At 47.1% G+C, this 24426-nt stretch overlaps 1 protein-coding gene across 1 annotated transcript in view; it reads right to left on the reverse strand.

Moving 5' to 3' along the window:
* Positions 1 to 24426, reverse strand: part of IGF2BP1 (insulin like growth factor 2 mRNA binding protein 1) — a 109971-nt gene that overhangs the window by 41019 nt on the left and 44526 nt on the right. The window lies entirely within an intron of this gene.

Genomic DNA, 24426 nt, shown 5'->3' on the forward strand with positions numbered 1-24426 from the left:
AAGTGTTTAGTGAAGAGGAGGCCAACGAGCTCCCACCTCATCGAGACACTGACTGTGCGATAGAATTGATCCCGGGGCAAAGCCTCCAGAAAGCCAAATAGCACTCCATGGGGTGGGCCGAGAAAACAGAGCTCCACAAATTTTTGGATAAAAACTTAAAACGGGAGCTCATAAGGCCAGCCACGGTGCCACATGCCACCCCAGTACTCTTTAGGAAGAAGGATGACGGGGGGCTCAGGCTTTGCACGGATTCTAGGGGGCTCAACGCGATTTCCACCTCGAATGCGTACCCCATTCCATTAATGTCCCGCCCAGCCCGGGCGGGGACTGCGTGGAGGAGACCCTCCGGCGCCTGCCAGCCGTTCCAAGCCCTAGTCGTCGCCCCAAGAGCCTTCCCCACCTCTCAAAGCCCCCGTGGCGGCCCCACCCCTCACCTCGACTGACGGGGCGACAGCAGCCACCCGAGCGACGCCTCCCAGACGGCGAGCCCGGCTTCGAGTCCGCGAAGTCTGGCCAGGGCAAGACGCCGGAGAGCAAGAGGGAGAAGCTGAGCCCAGCACCGGGCCAAGAGGGGGAGAGCCGTTCGTCTCGTCGCAGCGCGAGACGCTCCATCGCAGCACGCAGCCGAGGGCTAGGACGCCCGAGGCACGCCCAGTCAGCCCAGCCCCGGCGCGCCTCTCCCGGGCGTCTGGGGCTTTGAAGGGGGGAGGAGCCAGAGAGGGGCAGGACCCGGGAAGGGGGAAGGATGGGTCGGGAAGCATAAAAGGAGGGAGGGAGGAGGTCGCTGAGGAAGCTGGCTGATGCGCAAAGAGGCTGCCTCGCGAGAGAGAGGGACAGGAGCCACGGCACAGCCAAGAGGGGAACGGGGGCCTGCGGTGAAGTAACCCAGCGCCCACCCCCCTGTTTCTGAGACCTCCGGGGAACGCCCCAGAGTGCCCGGGAGGGGCAACGGCGACGCCGGGAGACCGGGAGGGGTACCGAAGACCCGACAGTTAATAAAAGATTTATTAAGCACGGTGTCAGAGGGAAAGTTGGATTTGTGAGACGCCTACTTCTGGGTGCGCATAAAAGATGGAGATTAATGGAAGACGGCATTTAATACGCTGACGGGACATTTTGAATACTTAGTCATGCTGTTCGGATTACAAGGGACCCCTGGAATTTTCATGAACTTTATCAATGAGGTGCTACGGAAATATTTGTACAAAGGGGTAGTGGTGTACCTGGATGATATAATTATTTATTCCAAGGACTTACCATCTCACATGAAATTGGTCAGAGATGTTTTAAAAACCCTTTACAAGCATCAGTTGTATGCCAAACTATCCAAAATGTGAAATTCATAAGACGGAATTGGACTATTTGGGTTTCAGGGTATCAGGGAAGGGACTGGCCATGGACCCCGCAAAAATACAAGCCGTATTAGACTGGGAACCCCCAAGGACACATGGACAGCTCCAATCATTCATTGGATTTGCAAACATTTACCGTAATTTTATACAAGGGTTCACCCATAGCATGCGCCCCCTAACAGACCTTCTCAAAACAAAAGGGAAGGGTCCAGACACCAAACAACCAGGGGCCAGATTAGATTGGACAGCTGCGTGTCAGGAAGCATTCAATAAACTGAAGAGACTGTTTACCAGTGAACCTATTTTGCTTCACTCCAATGAATTAAAACCATTCGTGGTCCAATGTGACGCTAGCGATGTCGCTGTGGGGGCAATTCGTATACAACCTGATGAGGAGGGGGCTCTCAAACTGTGTGCCTATATTTCCAAGAAATTTTCCCACGAACAGAGGAATTGGTCCGTGTGGGATAAGGAAGCTTTCACAGTGACTTCTGCTTTAAAAACCTGGCGATCATGGTTGGAGGGTGCAAGAGTCCCCTTTGAAATATGGACAGATCATAAAAACCTAGAAGCCCTAATGGAGCGCAGAAAGCTAACTGAAAAACAAATAAGATGGGCGGGATTCTTTGCCAAATTTGACTTCAAGTTAAAACATATCGCTGGATCTAAGAACTTTTTACAGATGCCTTGTCGAGACTCCCTCAGCACAATAGTCAAAGGGAGGAGGTAATCGATTCTCTCATATCCCCCAGCCAATTGGGGGGAGCTGTAACCACGTTCTCGAGAGCGAAGCGCAAGAAATTAGAAGAAAAGTTGGGGGGGGGGGAGAGACTGATTTCCGAGGTGGAAAAAAAGGGAAATGCCATACCGGAAGGAGTAAGGAAGGGCGAAGGGGGGGGGGGGAGGTTGGTACAAGGACAGTAAACTTTATGTGCCCGAGAGTCTCCAAAAAGAAGTACTCCAGTTTTGTCATGACAGTAAACTCTCTGGGCATTTTGGATATGTCAAAACCCTACATCTAGTAAACAGGCAGTTTTGGTGGCCGTTCATGAAGAAAGATATTTCCAACTATGTTGCTTCATGTCCAATATGCTTAATGGCCAAAAGAAGAGGGGAAAAACTCCTGGATTGTTACAACCGCTAGAAACGGCAGCCAGACCGTGGTTGGTAATCTCATTGGATTTTATTGTGGAACTTCCCCCTTCTCAGGGAAGGACTGTAATTCTTGTAGTAGTGGACACCTTCTCTAAACAAGCCCACTTTATTCCATGCTCGCAAATACCCACCTTCAAGAAATTAGCCCAATTATTCTTTCAACACGTGGTGAAACTACACTGATTCCCCGACAAGTTAATTAGTGACCGGGGCGTTCAGTTCGTTGCCAACTTCTGGCAGGAGTTTTGTAAACTGACTGGGATTGAGCAGGGTCTTAGCGTATCACCCGCAGATAGATGGACAGACGGAGAGGGTGAATGCTCTGCTGGAGCAATATTTGAGGTGCTTCGTGAACTATCAGCAATTAAACTGGGTAGACCTCCTTTTTGGGACCTTTTTGTATTAAACATGTGATTAATAAAGTGACTATGGAACTTGATTTACTAAAACTGTTTAGTAAGATACACCCCATCTTTCATTGCAGTTTATTTCGCAGACATCCTGGAGCCACGCCTTGGCATCCTCAATCCCAAATTCCAGAACCCATTCCAGTTCGGGATCAGAATCATCATGAAGTAAAGGAGATCTTAAATGCTAAGCTGAAGCAGGGTGTTTTATATTTTCTGATTAGATGGAAACATTTTTCTGTAGTCCACGACGAATGGGTCGAGGGTTCAAATGTCAGAGCGCCAGAGCTGATTAAAAAATTCTATGCGAAACATTCGCACAAACCCCAGAGAAGATCTTAGGGGGGGCAGTATGTCAAATATGCATATTTCTAAGTACAATGGTGGGTTCTTAGACAGAAAGGAGACCGTTGGCATCCACCGTCTCCCTCCCTTTTTCCCAAAGGTTGGACAAATAGTAAATCCATCTAGTCAAGGATGTTGACACTGCAGCCTGGCTGTGAGGTGCCTCTCCTCCACATTCACACAGACAGTTCTTATCACGTCTGGAAGAAGTGTGAGAAACGGAGATGTTTTTAATAATCTACATTCTTTAGTAGTAAACTAGATACTATGTACTAACCTTTGAACCCGTGACTCAAAACGCATCTGTATGTTATCCTCTGAACTAATCCTATGTAGTAACAGTATAATCATGTATACCTCATTACTTCCAAGGATTCTGTCCTTGGTAAAGCTTCAGAGTTTCTACAATAAAGTAACTTTTAAAAGACTGATTATTGAGAAATATCGATGCTTGACAGAAACCTTCCCTTGATGTTGCCTCCTGACTCTCAGATTCAGAGGATTAGTGCCTCTGAATGTAGATGTTCCCCCTCAGACACAAATGGTTAGTACCCACTGATAGACTTATCCTCCATAAATCTATCTAATCCCCTTTTAAAGCTGTTTATTCCTGTGGCCATCACTACATCCTCTGGCAGCGAATTCCACATTTAAATAATTACTCTCAGTGTAAAGTAGTATATCCTTTTGTCTGTCCTGAACCAAATGGATGAGTTCAACACACACTTCAAATTGTGCCAGTTGTGAACAGCATCAGAAGAATGCTCTAAAAAATATCATTTAAATCAAAAGTTCTAAACTGGGGCTCATTCCCCCAACCCCCTGCACCTGCACTTTCTTTCACTTCTGCTTGCAATCTGTAGTGTGTGTGAGGAGAAAGAGCATGCTATGTAGGTAACCATGCAATGTGGTAATACGAACTTCTGGTAATGTGAACTTCTGTTTCACCTTAAGGCTTTCACCTGTGCTCCATATTTGCTAGCATGACTTTTCTCGGGGTGGAGCAAACAATGGCAGATCTAGAGGCTTTTAAGTTTACATTTTTAAAATACTCAAGTAAATTTCCGCAATCAGGACACTTTCATCAAGGCCAAGAGGATTCAAAAAAATCAACGTGCAATATATGTTAACTCAGAAAATAACACGGTGCTCCAAAAGACATACCATCATTCCAATTCTATATTAAAGCAGGAAAATAGTTCCATCCCATTTTTCAAAATGAATGAACATTCTGATAGTGAATGAAGTCTACTTTTGGGGAAATGAGACCAGACCAAGAGTTCATTTCTATCCAAAGGACCTTAAATCAGGGCTTTTTTTGTAGCAGGAACTCCTTTGCATATTAGGCCACACCTCCATGATGTAGCCAATCATCCAAGAGCTTACAGGGCTCTTCTTACAGGGCCTATTGTAAGCTCCGGGAGGACTGACTACATCAGGGGTGTGTGGCCTAATATGCAAAGGAGTTCCTCCTACAAAAAAAGCCCTGGACCTTATCATTGGATTTATCCGTTTCTGCCACATTGCTCCTTTCTCTTATTAGCATGGGGATAATATTACTCTCTTTTTTATTGCAAAAAATATGAAAATAAAATCCCAATAGATTTTGTCACTTTCTTCATTTATATTTGAGGGTGGGGGTGAGTGGGAATTAGCTAGGAGCAATTTAGATGCCCTCTTCCACTAACAGGTGGGATTCCGGCTGTGGAACACTCAGAAAGAGATGACATCTGTAAGCATTACACTTGATCCTATTAACTGTTTGATAACATGTCAGAATTTCTTTTTGTTATATATCAGGGTTTGATTGACTGAATTCACTGGCCTCAGTCTTATATTTTCCCTTTAGCATTTTCTTTTACTGTTGAGTTTTCTTAAGAATGTACATCCCCACCCCGCAAAAAAACTGAATTAAATGTGTTGAGACCTGGATTGTTTTTAATGTTATTTATTCATTGCAAAATGCTTGGATTGTTTGTACCATGCAATAGGATCCACAATAACTGCAGAAATCATTTTTCTCACAATTGTTGCACAGGCAGGCAAGGTCACATAATGTGACCCCTTAATGTACTTTAATCACCATGTAAAAGAGTCAATTACCTACTTTTTTGATACATTCATGCAGCTGAAGAAGCAGATTCTAATTCACATTAGCAATGGCGACCATGAAAGCAGAATGCAATCTTATGGATACGGTGCATGTCTACCAGATGCTGACACATCCCCGGTTTGCACACACAGCACCCTATCCACATAGAGTTATTTGGCAAGTAGAATGTGAGCTTTGTGCTTTGATACCATCAACAAAATGTCCATCATTGTTATCCTGGGGAGGACTAAGGGGACAACATAATCTTGTCTCCTCCCATTAGTGCAGTCCCAACTGATGGGAGAGGAGAGGCTGATTTTGCCCCCTTTCCCTTCACAAAGGCAGCCTCCCAACCTGTGTGGCAATTAGACTATATGAGTCCTGCAACCCCAGGAATAAACTTTCCCAGGTACAGAAAGAACTATCGGGAGGATGGGAAAGCACGGAAAACATACTCCCCTAGTGTCTGCAGGACAAGGGATCCAACCGGAAGTATTCATGATAATATAGTGTAAACAGGAATCAGATGCATTCATCCTTGGTGGTGAAAAGTCCCATCATGTCATGACCAACTTATGGTGACCCTGCAGGGATGCAAGGAAAGAGATGTTCAGAGATGGTTTGCTATTCCCTGCCTCTGCATACCAAACCTGAACATCTTGGTAGCTTCCCATCCAGTTACTAACCAATACTGATTAAGCTTCTGAGATGTAACACGATAGGGCTATCCAGGTCGGGGCACCTCCATCCTTACTTTAAGTTAAACTGGCAGGCCTGATTAAGGAGTCTGCATGGACACAGAGTGAGAAAAATTGTTCTCCTTTGATCCCACATGGAATGGTATACCTAAATTCCTTCTCTTAAGCTAGTTTGGTGTAGTGATTACGTGTGTGGACTCTTATCTGGGAGAACCGAGTTTGATTCCCCACTCCTCCACGTACAGCTGCTGGAATGGCTTTGGGCCAGTCATAGCTCTTGTAGAAGTTGTCCTTGAAAGGGCACTGGTGTAAAAGCTCTCTCAGCCCCACCTACCTCACAGGGTGTCTGTTGTGGGGGGGGGGGGGATAAAGGAGATTGTGAGACTCTGAGATTCAGAGTATAGGGCAGAATATAAATCCAATATCTTCTTCTTCTTTAAAGATACCTCCTACAAAGTGATTTGTTCTCTGGAGAGATCCCAGCATACCCTCTCTTAAAAAAAGAGGAAGGAAGCAGAGAGACAAGATGTCAACTGTGAAACTTCTCTATACAACATTAGGATGACTTTAAGCATCATTGACATGAATAGAAGGAGGTGTGGACCACTATAGAATATTGGGGAGAAGGAGGAGATTGGATTTATACCTCACCTTTCACTCTAAGTCTCAGAGCAGCTTACAGTCTCCTTTCCCTTTCCCTTCCCACAACAGAGGTAGGTGGAGCTCAGAGAGCGCTCTGAGAACTGCTCTTGAGAGAAACAGCTGAGAGTTAGAACCGACCCAAGGCCATTCCAGCAGCTGCATGTGGAGGACTGGGGAATCAACCCAGTTCTTCCAGATTAGAGTCCATGCACTTGACCAGTACAAAACTGGTACCAAACAAAAGTGCATGAAATGGTACTACCCATCTTCTGTTTCATTCCTCCCAAGAGAGACAGTACTGGGCAGAAACATAAGTTACTTTTACCTCTAATTCCTAACTCAGTGTTTCAGTTTGTCCTCCTGACCCTATCCAGCATTACAAAGACAGATCTCTTCATCCATTTTCAACACACATGTAGGTCTTGATCAGGGCTTTTTTTTTTGTAGCAGGAACTCCTTTGCATATTAGGCCACACACCCCTGATGTAGCCAATCCTCTCAGAGCTTACAAGGCTCTTCTTACAGTGCCTACTGTAAGCTCTGGGAGGATTGGCTATAGCAGGGGCATGTGCCTAATATGCAAAGGACTTCCTGCTACAAAAAAAGCCCTGATCTCGATGATAATTCATGTCAGGGATGCCTTGTAGCACGGAATGTTGAACCATGAACAAAAAAGAGGCATTACCCCTTACGCTATCTGCTTGTGTGCAAAAAAAACGAAGCCTAAGTTAAGGACCAGTCGCGTTAACCAGGAACTGAGCACTGATTGTGCACACCTCCATTCCAGTGTGACATGGTTTTTGATAGGCACTGGGAGTTGTACAAGGGGTGGCGAGGAAGATGGCGCAGGGAGGCGGAAGAGAAAATTCAGATCACTGCTGGAAAAGAAGCTCCAACTGGCATTTCCAAGGTAACATGGATGATGAAGTGATTTACCCGGCAATCTGCAACTGACGGTCCTAGCCCACCATCCGGCACAAACTCCATCCCAACCCCCTTGCTCTTTGCTGCTCCTCCACCACATTCCTAGCAAGCTTTGTTAAATTACTTTCTCCTTCCTTCCCCCCTCCTGACAGTGCAAACCTATCCTCAAGTTATGCCAGCTGGAACAGGGATAGGATTGCAACTAAATCCCTCAAGCTGGCACAGCTCCAAGCTATAATGCCAGTGGAACTTTAAGTCAGTGAAGTGCCATTAAAAGGAGGAGGATGGGTGGAGTTAGGAGCACAGTTGAGGGAAGAACAGGGGCGTGTTTAGCTTCACTGTGCTTCCTTGCAGGATCCTGCCTCCTCCATCTAAAGTGACACAAGTACAGCTGTTGTAACTAATAGCACAGCCAATAGACAATGGAAAGACCCAGATGCCAAGGCCTCCTTCCAAAACTCTGAAAGCTGTTAAACATGCACCCGGGGCCGAATTAGGCCCTCAGAGGGCTCCTATCAGGCCTCCAAGCAACAGGCTGTCATCTTCTTCCTTCTCCTTCTCTCTTGCTTCCTTCTGCGTTAGCAGTTTGCTTTGCTTTGTTCAATAGCACAGGAGCTGCAGAGCAAAGTCTGTATTTTCTCCACTGACTGAGGCTCCTCTCTTGGGGAGGAAGGGGGGAGGGAGAGCTTGCTTTGCCAGGCTCTCTCAATCACAAGGCGGAGCTACAGAGCCAAGCCTCTCTTCCTTCTATTGGCTGAGGCTCCTCCTGGGGGAGGAAGGAAAGAGCCAGAGCTTCCTTTGTCCAGTTCCCTAGATCACATGGGAGAGGTACAAAGAAAGCACCTTTAAGACCAATGAGTGCTGATGTTTTAAGCATGTTTTTAACTTTTTTTAAAAAAAATCTTTAATTGTGTTTGTCTGGGTCCTTTAAAAAGTTTATATCTCTGCTACCTAATCTTAAATAGGTACACACACAGCACAGTCCGACATGGCTCGGACCAACAAGGTTTCATTTATGTCAGATCCGGCCCTTATAACCAATGAGTTCGACACCCCTACAAGATGACGACACAACACAAGGAGTATATCAACTCCATCCAGGAAGTATATCTTGAGCCATGCGGTGCGACGGTACATCACCATGTCTTCACAGTTACAAGGCCATGGATTAGATCCAGACAGCTTTTTCACTCTGAGCCAAACTACACAACACTTTCCTTCACTTTTCTACACTTGTTTTCCTGTGATCCCCACAGCCACACAGTAGATTTAGGGAACTTCTAAAAAAATGGATAACCCAAAAAGCCTTGGAACAACCGAGAAAGGGGAAGAAGGGCTCCTGCCTCCTTATTTCACTGAGTTAGGAACAAAATTGGCAAAATAACTCCCCACAATGTAGTTTTCACTGGGGAAGGGGGGGCAAAGGCAGGAGTCCTTTCTCCCACCACAGTGCCATTCCAAACCCATTTGTACTTTTTTTAAAACTGAAGGTGTTCCCCACAGCTGCTGCATGGCTACAGGAAACACCAGAAAACAAGGGTAAACAGGTAAAGGGAAGCATTGTGTAGTTTGGCTCACAATCTCACCTTTATGCTCCACTTTACTACAGTCCCCATCTCACGTAGTTTTTGTGCAGGCAAATTCCACGATCCCCAACACAACTGGGGGGAGGGAGATCATAAAGGACTCCCCTTCCTCCATTTTACAACTGTAGGAAAACTGGTTGGATCCAACAATGTAGAGACTGGCAAGGGGCAATGATGGTAAAAAGGCATTCAGAAAACTTTGTGCAAACAGCCAATGCTGACAAAGCAGGAAGAGAAGGTGAGACAAGCTAGTGTTCCCCGAGCCCTTTCAGATCCACCATCTTAGAACTCCAGACACAACAACCCAGCTAGGAAGTCCCACTTCCCTGTTCTGACATGGATGGTATTGGATTTATACTTGGAGAGCCTCAGAGCGGCTTACAATCTCCTTTACCTTCCTACACAAACACAACAGACATCCTTGTGAGGTAGGTGGGGCTGAGAGGGCTCTCCCAGAAGCTGCCCTTTCAAGGACAGCTCTACAATAGCTATGACTAATCCAAAGCCATTCCAGCAGCTGCAAGTGGAGGAGTGGGGAATCAAACCCAGTTCTCCCAGATAAGAGTCCGCGCACTTAACCACTGCACCAAACTGGCTCTCCCACGTGTCCCACAAGACAAGGCGACTCACACAGCTAAGCATAGGGGGAGTCCATAACTCAAAGCATAACTCCTGAGCACCCTGCTTCTGGAAAATATATGGTTGTGCACAGGGCTTTTTTTGAGTAGGAATGCACAGGAACGCAGTTCCAGCTGTCTTGGCATCAGCGGGTGTGGCCTAATATGTAAATATGTTCTTGCTGGGATTTTTCTACAAAAAGCCCTATGTGAAACAATGGAGATGTCAGGGTGTGTGGTCTAATATGCAAATGAGTTCCTGCTGGACTTTTTCTACACAAAAAGCCCTGGTTGTGCAGAGCACTCCATAGCAACAGTGAGCTCTCCCCTCTCCCTTAGAGAGGAGGAAAAGACAGGTTGCTTACCTGTAACTGTAGATCTTCGAGTGGTCATTTGTGCATTCACACTCATGGGATATAGCGCCTGCGTCGATTCCCTGAATCGGTACCTAAAAAGCCCGGGATTTTTCGCGCTCAGCACCAGTGGGCATGTGCAGGTGTCCCAGTATGCATGCTCACCAGAGCCAGCGCACGGATCCTGCCAGTTCCTTCTTGACCGCTGGAAGCCCCTAACATAGGGAGATCGTCAGCAGTGGGGAAGGAGGGCGGGTAGAGTGAATGCACAGATGACCACTCGAAGATCTACAGTTACAGGTAAGCAACCTGTCTATCTTCTTCATGGTCTCTGTGCTTCACACTCATTGGAGATTAGCAAGCAAGACATACCTGGAGGCAGGAAAATGGTCAATCAGAAGAGACAGCTTGCCGCACCACAGCTCCCAGACGAGTCCTCTGCTGAGCATGCACATCCAGCGCATAATGCTTCATAAAAGCATGCGGAGAGGACCGGGTGGCGGCCTTGCACACATCCATCAAGGAAACACCCTTCAGGAATGCCACCGACGTCGCCATCGCTCTAGTAGAGTGTCCACGAATGGGCCCAGGCAACGGCTTCTTTGCCAGCAAGTAGCACAGTTTAATAGTCTCAGTGAGCCACTTCGAGAGCCGCTGAGATGAAATTCTGGAACCCAACTTAGGAGCAGCATATGAAACAAAAAGATGCTGGTCCTGGAGAAAACTCTTAGAACGACTCAAATAAAACAGTAACACACGCTTAACGTCCAAAGTGTGCCACCAACGTTCCTCATCCAAGGAAGGCGTGGGATAAAATGTGGGTAACCAAACGTCCATCTTAGGATGAAACTGGGAAACCACCTTAGGAAGAAAAGAAACATCAGGAGCCAATGACACTCCAGACTAAATATGGGTGGTCACAAAGCATAGCCATGAGTTCCCCTACACGGCGTCCCGACGTGATAGCCCCCAAAAAAGCAGTCTTCCATGACAGAAGTTGAAGAGAACAGGTTGCCATTGCTTCAAAGGGACACCGAATCAACCTGTCCAATACTAAAGAAAAGTCCCACAACTGTGGTGGTGATCTTGATGGAGGATGCAATCTGAGCAGTCCTTTTAGAAACCTCTTTGAATGAGGATGAGCAAAAACTGAATTCCCCTCAACGGGCTCATGGTACGCTGATATTGCTGATAAATAAACTTTAACAGAAAAAAAGGAAAGTCTAGCATCCACCAAAGATAACAGAAAATGAAAAATCACCGACAGACCCACCCATTGGGGTGAGATTGTAGGGTCAGCCAAAAACTGAAGAAACTTCCCCCACTTCCTGTCACAGAAAGCATGGGTAGACAACTTTCTACTATTTAGAAAGACGTGTTGGACTCTGCTGGAGAACTCACAGGGTCGATGAACCACGCCGTCAGCTTTAGGTGAGGCACGTTGTGATGAAACGTGTCCGTCCTGGGCCGACAAAAGGTCTGGTTCCACCGGAAACTGATAGAAAACCCCCCTCACTAATTGAAGCAAGATCAGGAACCAGTTCTGCCGAGGCCACCAGGGTGTCACTAGAATGCACCGTGGTCTCTCCCTCGCAATTTTGTTGACAACTCTTGTCAGCAGTGGCAGAGGTGGAAACAGATATAGGAACCAATCGTTCCACGGGAACATCAGGGCATCTCCCAATGACTCTGGATCCATGCCACCCCTGGAACAGAACAGAGGACACTTCCGATTTCTGGCTGTGGCAAACACATCCACCTGAGGATACCCCCAGAGCTGAAACACAGGTTGAAGGAAGCGCCACTGCATCTCTCACTCGTGTGGAGACACTGCTCCTCTGCTCAATGAGTCCGCCTGCAGATTGAGCTCCCCTGGAAGATGCGCAGCCTTTACATAGATGCCATGCTCCAGGCACTCCATCCACAGTTCTATTGCTAGCGCACAGAGCCGTTGAGAGACTGTCCCGCCCTGCCTGTTGACATAACAAAGGGCTGTAGTATTGTCCGTCAACAGGGCCACAGCCTTCCCCGCCACCATGGGACAGAAAGACCGAAGGGCAAAATGAATTGTCAACAATTCCAGATAGTTTATGTGGCAACGAGTCAGATGTGGAGGCCAAGGACCCCCTACACAGAGAATCTGTGTGAGCACCCCAGCCCCACAAAGACAGATCTGTGGTGATCGTAACTGTCATCATAGGTAGATGGAAGGGAGCTCCCTGACAGATGTTGTCTCTGGATTTCCACCACTGCAGGGTCCGGAGGATTGAGGGTGGAATTGTAAACCTCTTTCGAGGTGAGTCCCGTAAAGGCCAAAACTGTCTGAGGAACCACAGTTGAAGACCTCTCATTCTCAATTTTGCAAACAGCAGCACACTTCTAGTCGCTGCCATCAGCCCCAGCATCCGCTGCAGCTGCTGTGCCATGCCCCATTTCCGGCTTTGGAAAAGATGGATGAGATTGATAATGTCCATCGCTCTCTGCTGAGGCAGAAAAGCATGGTGAAGGCTTGTGTCCAGAAAGGCCCCTATAAACTGAATTGTCCGTGATGGTGTAAGATGAGACTTTGTCATGTTGACCTGCATACCTAAGATGTGAAGAAGACGAAGAGTAGTTGCAATATGGCCGGATAGACGTTCTTCGGACTCCGCCACAAGGAGCCAGTCGTCAATATACGGAAAGATGACTATGCCTTGAAGCTGAAGATGTGCAGCTACAACTCTCATCATCTTGGTGAATACCCGTGGTGCAGTGCACAGGCCAAATGGAAAGGCTTTGTACTGAAAATGATTGGAACCTATTGCAAAACGAAGGAAATGCCTCTACGAAGGATGGATGCTGACATGGAAGTAGGCATCCTTGAGATCCAACATTGCCATCCAGTCCCCTTGGTTGATGAGGGGAAGGATTATTTGCAGGGTGGACATCCTGAACTTCTGGTACACAATAAACTTGTTCAGATTTCAAAGGTACATAATTGGTCTCAATCCCCCATCTCGTTTGTGAACCAGGAAATAACCAGAGTAGAAACCCCCCCCCCCCCCCATTCTGGCCTCTACTGGGACCGGTTCTATGGCTTGTTTCTGCAAGAGGTTGCTCACCTCCCCCAGCAGAGGTGGGGAAGGGGGTGTGGTGACAATCACTGACTGAGTCGGAACCTGAACAAAGTCTATCTTGTATCCTTCTGCTATGATGGAAAGAGCCCACCTGTCTGCGGAGATGGACTCCCAAGCTGGAAGATATTGACGGAGGCAGATATGTGACGAAGGAGGGGGTGGCAATGCGTGCTACAGAAAAGTCAAAGGCCCTGCTTCTGTGGGTGGGCACTCTTAGATTTGCTGGTGGTTTGAGATGCTGAAGCAAATCTGTTTTTGCTATTTCCCCTATAGGGGGACCTACTCTCTGGATGCGAAGAGCGAGGTCTCCACTGCTGGTTGGGGGAGAATTTCTGCTAGGGCCTCTTGGGCCAAGATTTATGCCATTGCTTAGGCTTGCCAGCCCTAGAGGAAGCCAGGACACCCAGGTTTCTTGAGGTCTTTATGCTTTTGTCCATCTCTTGAAGGACACTGTTGGTGGTTGAACTAAAAAGACCTTCACCCTCGAAAGGCAGGTCTTCAACGTAGGCCCTGGTGTCAGGCTGAAGAGCTGTAGACCTTAGCCAAGAGAGACGACGCAGGAAAATGGCAGAAGTGATGGTTTTAGCCGATACATCCACCATGTGCTTTGCTACAGCCAGTTGTTGCTTAGCTACAGCAAAGCCCTCCTTTTGCAGCTACTTAAACAAAGATCGCTTCTCCTCACTCAAGGAAGACAACAGCGGTGTGAGCTGCTCCCAAATGGAGTATTGGTAGCGAGCCATGCATGCAGCATAATTGGAGACCTTTACTCCCAATGCTCCAGCTGAACAGAATTTTCTGCCCGCATTGTCTAATTTCTTGCCCTCTTTGTCAGGTGGAAAAGAATGGGTCTTGAGCACCTTAGAGGACGAGGAGACCACCATCGAGTTGGGCTTGGGGTGGGTGAACAGAAACTCTGCACCAGCCTCCTGGACCCGATACATATGGTCCAGTCTCCGCATAGAGATTGGTGTAGATGCCGGCTTTGCCCAGGGCTCCTTCACCGCTTGCAGGATAACTTTGGTCACTGGAAGGGCCACAGCCATCGATGTGTCTCTCTGCATTATATCGAAGACGATGTCATCGACGACTGGCTGCGGTTGAACCACTGTGAGAGAGAGGGAGTGCGCTATCCGCTTCACCAGGTCCCCATAAGACTTCAGAACTTCCAATGGAGATATGGGAAGGTCCTCAGCAATATGCGACTCTGACGAAGGTTCCACTGCCCTGTCAGGATCATCGGTATTGACCTCAGAGTCCGATGACGAGGAGTCTCTTCTCACCGAGTGCTCAGACAGTATCGAGGTTGAAACTCGCTCAGGTGACCGCAGCAACACCGACGAGCACACTTGCACTTCCTCCACCCGCTTCTGCGTCACTCGGGAGGGATCGACACCGATGCTGATGCATGATGCATGGAGTGATGTGAAACCCTCGAGAGATGCGAGGCTTCCGACCTCTGCTCCCATTCGGGGAAGTCACGTGGAGGGTACCACTGGTATGGCGGGTACAGGTAACCATAGGAATGCCACTGACGTTGATCCCACAGCGGAGGTGGCGGGAAATGTCTAACCATAGCAGCCGATTCAAGCTCTCTCTGTCCCACAGTCGGTGGAAGAGGTGCAAGAGTTTCGTTCGGTGCCAAAGCCTCGATCTCTGATACTGAACCGCTGTCACTCCGATGACGCAATCCTGATCTCAATGAATGGGTGCGCTGGGTCAGATCTATCTCCTGCTCAGATCCCGACAGCCGGATCGGCTGTGAAGGTCTGCTTCTAGTCACCGAAGGACTCCGTGGATGCGGAGGCGCCAGGATCTTCCTTGGTGGAGCAGCTTGCGTCGATACCAAAGCATCCCAAGAAGGAGAAGGAGTGCGGGAAAGTCTGTTCTTCCGCTTCTTCTTTGACTTAGACTTCTTCGGGAGGGACGATCGGGTCCCCGAATCGTCCCGACGTTTCTTGGCCGGAGTCACTACTAACCCTTCAGAGGGTCATTTTGTGGGTCGGCCTCGCTCAGTCAGCATATCGGTCTGCACCGGTGACGATGGATCGACCGATGTAACCGTCGGTGCCTGAGTGGCTTCTCCCATCGATACCGATGGCCTGTTGCCATTTTCGGCGGACGAAGAGCCGATTCTACGAGTGCTGCCAATAGCCTTGCCGCCCGGTTTTTGCGAGTTTGCTTCAAGAAACTTCAGCAATGCAAGGACGAGTCGACTCGGTGTCCCTCGCCCAGACACAATAAGCAGAGGGGGTGACCGTCAGGGGATGCAATTTTGCTAACACACTTGCGGTAACGTTTAAAAAAAACCCAACGCCTTTCCATAGGCGCCGGAACCCACACAGACGATTTCTGAGGGAATGGGGGGGAAATAAAGCCCCGAAGGGCAAGTCCAACAACAGTCTTTTTTTTAACAACAATAACTAACTATAACATTTAACTACTATATTACAACGAACGGGCTATATAACAAGGAGAAAATCCAAAGGATTACCAAATACTGACTGGAGCAATCGAAAGGAGATCCTATCAACGCGGCGGTCAAAAAGGAACTGGCGGGATCCGCGCGCTGGCTCCGGTGAGCATGCGTACTGGGACACCTGCGCATGCCCACTGGTGCCGAGCACGAAAAATCCCGGGCTTTTTAGGTACCGATTCGGGGGATCGGCGCAGGCGCTATATCCCATGAGTGTGAAGCACAGAGACCACGAAGAAGATCTGTGTACTGGCTAAAGACCACAGAAAGTGTCTCCCACAGGATAAGCACGCCATATTCAACAGAGGACCCTCCTTGCTGAGAAGCCCATGGATCCAGAAAGCCATTCATCATGTGCTAGGAAAAGCACAGTGAACGTCAAAACCAACATGCCCTGAAATATCTCCATGCCCTGCTTTCTCTCCACCTCGCCTTCTTGGTACCTAAAAACCTGTTCAATGAAGAGTTCTGGGAAAATTTTTAAAAACAACTTGCAAATTTTGTTGGTCCTAATAAAAAGGTTATTACAACTGGCAGTGCTTTCCCCCATTGATTTCCCTCCCATGAATCAACATAAGTATTGACATTTTTCAGGAACTAATGGGTAGACAGCCTCACAGCAGTGTAGAGGTGGTAAAGGAAGGGGTGTGAACATGGGCAGTCTCTTTTTATTTCCCTTCTTCTATCTGTACTGAGTTGTGCATGTTATCTTCAACTTCACTCTCCTGTGTAGATAAACACTAAAGTTGTGTTTTTAGAAAGAAACATTGTACACACTAAACAGCATTACTGTGTGCACCAAATATTTACTTATTTTGTTTAGATATTTATGCCCTGCTTTTCTATCCAGTGGGGATCCAAAGTGGCTCACAACATTCTCCCCTTCATCCATTTTACCCTCAAAACAACCACCCTGTAAGGTAGGTTAGGCTAAAAGACAGCGGCTGAAACAAAGTCACCAAGCAAGCGCCCATGATCAATGGGGATTCAAACCTGTTTTAGCGTGTATGCATTGAATATAAAATGCTACTATTTCAAGGTCCACTAGAGTAAGAAGACATTTAAAAAGAAACATTGTGCAAAGTGTACTTTGCAATCAACTGAAAATGTCTTCGAAGAAGAATTGCAGATTTATATCCCACCTTTCACTCTGAATCTCAGTCTCGGAGCGGTCACAATCTCCTTTATCTTCCCCACACACACACACACACACACAACCGACACCCTGTGATGCAGGTGAGGCTGAGAGAGTTCTCCCAGAAGCTGCCCTTTCAAGGACAGCTCTGCAAGAGCTACAGCTGACCCAAGGCCATTCCAGCAGCTGCAAGAGGAGGAGTGGGGAATCAAATCCAGTTCTCCCAGATAAGAGTCCACGCACTTAACCACTACACCAGACTGGCTCTCAAAGAGATGAAATGGAAGGAAAGATGAAATGGAAGAAATGAAGAAGTAATGAAAAACTGTAATGGAGAACAGTCAAAAAAGTTGGACTAGGATCTGAGAGATATAGGTTTGACCTCACTCAGCCACAGAAGCTCGCTGGGTGACCCAGGCCAGGTCATTTTCTCTCAGCCTAACCTACTTTATAAGGTTGTTGCTGTGAGTATAAAATGGAAGAGGGGAGAACGATGTTGTAGACTGATCCAGACTCCCACGTGAGTATAAATGAATAGAATTATTTCTTTAAAATGGAGTGGGAAAAGAGACTGAGAGGCAAAAAGGAGACAAGGAAAGTGAGAGAAGCAGCAAAAATCAGAAGACAGATTAGGGAATCCCTCAACGCAGGGGTTGTTTTGTAGAAAAATAGGTGGTGGAGCTCATCCAGGGATTGTTATGCAGCTGCACCTACTATTCAATGGCCAAGGAGGTGGAACTCTCAGAAGGAAGAGGTGGAATTCTCAGAAAGGTTCAGGAGCTGTGCTCCTGTGAGCTCCCACTGAATCTGAGGCCTGCTTCCAAGTATTACAATAAAGCAAAGTAACCAGAGATCTAGACAAACACCCAATCAGATCCAAGGGCAATCCCAGCCCAATATATGTTGGTCAGCCCCAAAGTGGGAGTTCTCTCCATTCCTCAATCCTATGTTGCCATTGAAAACTAAATAAATAACCATCACCATTTAAAAAAAATACCAGATGTAGAGTAGGAGTATTTTGCATGTGCCGGTACAGAAACTACATTTCCTAAACCAGTGGGAGAGTCTTTGTGTGTGGGGGGAGGGGCGGTATTCCCTAACAACTCTACAAACTGGAGACAGAAGGAGCAGTGCTGTGGGATGCATAGGGCAGTAAACAAAGATGGTGCCATAAAAGCTTAATATGCCCACTGTGAGGGGTTGTCTATGTTCACTGTGAGTGAATGAAAGGACAAAACAGCACTTGTGCAGAGGCACTCTTTTCTTAGTGCTTTGCACAAGATGAAAACGGAGACCAGAGTCATGATCCACATGACTAAACCAAGACCTGTCATTAACTAGGTGGGGGAGGTTAAAATTAAACAGCTTCTTGATCTAACAATAATTCCAGAGGAGCAACCCTGTTAGACCACTGCAAGAAATGGGAATCCCACGGCACTTTAAAGGTTAACAATACTTTATGCCAGTATAAATTATTGTGGCCAAAAAGTTCATGGTAAAATAAAATCTTTTTATTGCTTAAGATGCCATTAGACTCCCCGTTTATTCTTGATTAAGTGATGTCTGATGTGTGTTGTTTTTAGTCTGAGTCTTCCAAGAGGCTTGGAGGTTCTTTAAAAACGTAATAACCAATGTTCCCTCTAAGCTGCAGAGAGTCTTGTGAGCAAAAATTCTACTTTGTGAGCTACTGGCATTAAAATTGTGAGCTACTGCATAAATTAGGGTGCTCTAGGGTCATCCTTCCTGAACTAGGACAAAAATGTGTGAGCTAGAGGCTAGAAATCTGTGAGCTAGCTCACGCTAACTCAGCTTAGAGGGAACCCTGTAATAACCACAGTGACTTCAGGCAGCCATTCCGGCTCATTTCCACCAGGAACTCCAGTTTTAAGGGCTTCCGTTCCCGAGATTGCAATGCGCACTGCAAAACTGAACTGAAAGCACAAGGCGGGGAAGTTTCAGGGGGAGCGAGACTCGGATGGCTGGGATAAACTGACGGCTCCTGCCTGGTGAGCAACCCAGCTATTTCAGGCGGGTGGAAAGTAAGCCCCAGCTGTTGCTGGACAAAGAAAAGAGAGGCTTCCTGCTGACTCCTGAGCCCGCAAAACCAACAGTTACCGGAGTCAAGGGAAAATGGCGCCTCTGGCCCTTGCACGCTATGCAGCCAGGCAAGCCGCTTCTCAGGATAATCTGTCCGCTTTGGAACAGACACAGATGGGCATGTCGGTCTTAAGGCTGCAGCCCCTCCCCCTCCTGAGCCAAGCTGATAAATGGACGAGACTCGCCTCTCAAGTAAGGCCAAGGAGTGAGGCTGGGAATTAATCCAGCTGCCCTTTTCAAATGAGGCACACAATGGCCGATATCCGTTGCCCTGCAGGGCCAACTAACAGGGTACAGAGGCTGAGGCCCTTCCCCTGATTTTATTTCCCACTAGGATGTTCAAAGGTTCTGGTGTTCTGAATATGAAGGTTCTCTTTAATCACCATGGCCAGCAGCCACTGAAGGATCTCTTATTCTTGAATCTCTCTAATCCTCTTTTAGAGCAATCTAGGCTCACGGCCGTCACTATATCGACTGACCAGGAATCCCACAATTTCATTACCTGTTAAGTAAAGAAGTTCTTCCTTTTGTCCATTCTGAATCTCTTGCCCATTAACTTAAATGGAGTGCCCATGAGTTCTAGTATTCTGGGAGAGGGAGAGAAAAGTTCTCTCCGTCCACTTTCTCCACCCCATGCATAATTTTATAAATCTCTATCATGTCAAGGTTTGTTGCCCACCAGCACCTCAGGTACCTATGGGAGGAAATGGGTGTAAGTGTGTGTGTGTGTGTGTGAGTGACAGACCAGTGCATTCACAACACTTCTGGTAAAACAAAAAAAATAAAGCGTTTATGTAGAATGCTACGGTGTTCATCATGTCACTTCTGGTTTTTAATGGAAATAACTAAGCACACCCTGGCATGGCAGCTTCCTCTTGGGAATTGCTAGCAGCAGCTTGGCTACTCTAATCCAGGGGTCCCCAACCCCTGGGCCGTGGACCGGTCCCAATACGTAGTCTGTTAGCAACCAGGCCATGAGTTGTATAATTATTTCATTATATATTACAATGCTGTAGTAGTAGTAGTAGTAGTAATGAAGAAGAAGAAGATGACGACATTGGATTTATATCCTGCCCTCCACTCCAAATTTCAGAGTCTCAGAGTGGCTCTCCTTTAACTTCCTCCCCACACCAGACACCCTGTGAGATGGGTGGGGCTGAGAGAGCTCTCTCCAGAAGCTGCCCTTTCAAGGACAACTCTATGAGAGCTATGGCTAACCCAAGGCCATTCCAGCAGCTGCAAGTGGAGGAGCGGGGAATCAAACCCGGTTTTCCCAGATAAGAGTCCACACACTTAACCACCACACCAGACTAATAGAAATAAAGTGCACAATTGTATCATCCCAAAACCATCGCCCACCCTCCCCACCCCCGGTCCATGGAAAATTGTCTTCCACAAAATCAGTCCCTGGTGCCAAAAAGGTTGGGGACCGCTACAGTCTAATCATGTATTTTAGTGGTCTTTCCCCAACCTCTACAGGAAAGCCGCAGGCTCCCTTCTTCATAGGAAAGGGCTCTAGTCTTTTAATCACTCTGGTTATCCTCCTCCACACTTTCTCCAGCCCTACGGTTTACAGATGCTTTAACCAGAAATGCCAGGTATTGAACCATGGTGCTTCTCCACTGCAAAACATGCACTATATCACTAAGCTATGGCCTTGCACCAATAACCAAATCCCAAAAAAGTAAATCTCAGGAGAGAACATCAGGTGCCTGCACACTCAATGGGACAGTGCAGCATTTGGCTGAGGCAGACAAAAAGCACCCAGATGGTGATGCTGATTCAGTTATTCACTCACCAACCCTTTATCAGCACCCAATAACAAGGAACGTTTGTCACAGCTGTTAGCCATAGTGCATCACTAGTCATCATGTCGTTCTCGTCTCTCCCCAGAAATACAGTTGATGAAGGCTTTGCACGACACAGAGAAGAAGGAATTGAAGAAAGCAACGTCAGCATGGGTAGTAGTTAAGAGAGTTAGACTCGGATCTGGGAGATCCAGGTTTGAATCCCCACTGGAAGCTCACCGAGTGACCTTGAGACAGTCACTCATTCTCAGCCTAAGCCTAACACCTCCCAGGATCGTTGTGAGCAGGGCTTTTTGGTAGCAGGGCTTTTTGGTGCTTCATTTGCATATTAGGCCATACCCCCTGATGCCTTGCCAGCTGAAACTGTGTTTCTGTGCGTTCCTGCTAAAAAAAAAAAAAGCCCTGGTTGTGGGGACAGATAGGAGGGGAAAATGATGCTGTAAGCCGTTTTTGATCCCCACTGGGAAGAAAAACAGGGTATCGGTGTCTAAATTAAAGACTCCCCTCCCTGACTGCTGCACAGCTCTCAAATGCTCCTGATGCTGTCACAACTGGATTCACAACAGATGCTTCTCAATAACAGCCTTGTTCACATGTTACAGTGAATGCACATATATCCTACATGTAAACGTGTGTTCATCTGCTAAACTGAAATAAGGTTGCCAGTCCCTAGTTGGAGGGACATCCCCCCCCCCAGTTTGAAGCCCCTCTTCCCAATTCAGGGCAACAGGAACTGGGGGGAATTACCACCCCAACAGGCAAAAAACAAAAATAAATGAGATGTGCCTATGTCACCCAGAAGAGATGGAGACACGTCATTGATGTTGGAGGGGTGACGGTCTTTTTTTTTTTTTAGCACGACTATATTTGTTGTTCAGTCGCACAGTTGATTCCGACTCTTTGCAACCCCATGGACAAAGTCACGCCAGGCCCTCCTGTCTTCCACCATCCTCCGAAGTCTGCTCAAATTCGTGTTTATTACATCAGTAACACTGTCCAGCCATCTCATCTTTTGCCGTCCCCTTCTTCTTTTGCCTTCTGTCTTTCCTAGAATCAGGATCTTCTCCAGGGAGTGCTCCCTTCTCATTTGGTGGCCAAAGTATTTGAGCTTCAGCTTCAGTATCTGACTTTCCAGGGAACAGTCTGGGTTGATTTCCCTTAGGACTGACTGATTTGATCTTCTTGCAGTCCAAGGGACTTTCAAGAGTCTTCTCCAGCACCACATCTCAAAAGCATCTATTCTTCTGCGCTCGGCCTTCCTTATGGTCCATCTCTCACAGCCATACATTACTACTGGGAATACCATCGCTTTGACTATACAGACTTTTGTTGGCAGGGTGATGTCTCTACTTTTTATTATACTGCTCAGGTTCGCCATAGCTGTCCTCCCAAGGAACAAACATCTTTTGATTTCATGGCTATAGTTACCATCTGCAGTGATCTTGGAACCCAGAAATGTGAAGTCTGTCACTACTTCCATGTCTTCCCCTTCTATTTGCCAAGGTGTGATGGGGCCGGATGTCATGATCTTAGTTTTTTTGATGTTGAGTTTCAAGCCTACTTTTGTGCTCTCCTCTTTCACCCTCAACTAGAGGTTCTTTAGGTGCTCCTCACTTTCTGCCATTAGAGTAGTGTCATCTGCATATCTAAGGTTGTTGATGTTTTTCCCGGCAATCTTAATTCCAGCTTGTGCTTCATCAGGCCAGCATTCCACATTTTGTACTCTGCATATAAATTAAATAAGCAGGGTGACAATATACATTCTTGTCGAACTCCTTTTCCTATTCTAAACCAATCAGTTGTTCCATATCCCATTCTGACAGTTGCTTCTTGACCCTTATACATGATTCTCAGGAGGCATGTGAGGTGGTCTGGTACTCCCATCACTTTAAGGGCTTGCCAAAGTCCTTAAAGGCTATATGGTAATAAGCTAATTCTACCATACAGTCTTGCCCACAAACCAGAGCATCACCCCCTCCCCAACATCCCCAGTGATGTAGGCATGTCATGTTATTTCCAGCTTCTTCCCTCCACACTCCCTGTAAATGCACCCCATCCCCAGCCCACTCGTCCAAGGGAGCTGGCAACCAATGTTCCCTCTAATTTTCTTCCCCTTCAGAATGGAGCAGATAGCATCCTGAGCAGAACATAACTGCTGTAATCTTAAAATGGACAGTGCAAGACCTTGTGCTGCTCCAAACTGCTGCTAAGTGGGGCTTCCTATGTTAATGAGTGGCTAATCATCCGCAGTGTTCCCCAAAGTGGGTGATATTGCCCCCGGGGGCGCTGGAACGATCCAGGGGGGCGGTAGTAGCCTTGGGTGCAATTGGGGGGCGGTGAATAAAAATAAGGGGGCAGTGGAAGCATAAAGGGAGAAGAGAAGAGAAGAGAAGAGAAGAGGGTGGGAGGTGTCAAAATATCACGTTTCTGGGTCCAGAATTTCTAATTTAGAGAAAAATTCCAATAAACAAAAATAAAGAGTTCCTTTTTGTCTGCTGCTTAATGCGAATTCATCCAATTAGGCTAGTAATGAGGACCAGAACTCCATCCAATTAAAACATAAGAAGGATGCAGGTTATTTACAAGACAATAAAAAACAGAGGTGTAGAGTCAAACAAGAAACACAGAAACAAAAAACCTTACTAGTCTATCCTAGCCAATACTTGTTACAGCTAGCAGCTTCTCAAGGTTGCTTGCAGTTTCTCTCTTAGCAATACAGTTTAAATCAGTACTGTGGAAGCACTGAAGCAATTGCAAACACCTCTCTGAAGAGTTCCAACCTGCAACTTTCTCCTCACAAAGTTTTCTGCAGAGAATCAAACTTCTTACAGTCCTCTGGCTACCAGTTGATTGCTTCTGTTGATTTCAGTCAACTACAGTGCCCCAGTGTTTTCTGCAGGGTCAGCACACGAGAGTAGGCAGAGTAGGCAATCACCTTGCAGAGAGCTCTGGGATAGAGCAAAGAAGTGCTACTAGAGTGAGGTTTGTGGCTCAGCAGCTAGGGAAGTTGCTGAAAACTTCTGAGTTTGTGTGAACGGCTAAAGGTGAAGGTGATTGAAGGTGATTGTTGCTGATTGAATAGGAATGGCTGTGTTCCCCACCCTCTTTGCTATATTAAGCTGTGCCTTGCCAGGGCGAGAGCTAAAGGGCTCTTGGCCTGTAGCTCTTAGCCTGGGGGCTCTATAAGGTCCAGGAACCCAGATTCCTTGTGTTCCCAATAAGGTAAGTAGACTCTCCAGATGGGGAGCCACATAAACTAACAGGGTTTAAAAGGGGACTGTGTATTTTTAAAAAACTATCCTGAAGGTAGAATGCCAGCAGGGGGGTGGGGGCTTTCCAGTGTTTTGCACTGTGTCACATGTATGACTATCTACCCACAGGACAGAAGTCTTGGATGTGTTCTTGATGCAAGGAGCTCCTGGTCCTCAGGGAACGAGTTGAGGCCGAGGTGACTGCCCTGGAGAAGCAGAGACGGTCAGTCAGGCACTCGGAGAAAATTCTCGGGCACATGTTAGATGAGCCCCGCTCTGAACGTGGCAGCCCCATTGCTGCCAGGGAGCATGAGGGTCCGGGCTGAGGATAAGGGGAATGCGCCCTCAGAAGGGACCTCTTCTTCAGATGGT

The sequence above is a fragment of the Heteronotia binoei genome, chromosome 15 (assembly GCF_032191835.1).
Source record: "Heteronotia binoei isolate CCM8104 ecotype False Entrance Well chromosome 15, APGP_CSIRO_Hbin_v1, whole genome shotgun sequence".
NCBI lineage: Eukaryota > Metazoa > Chordata > Lepidosauria > Squamata > Gekkonidae > Heteronotia > Heteronotia binoei.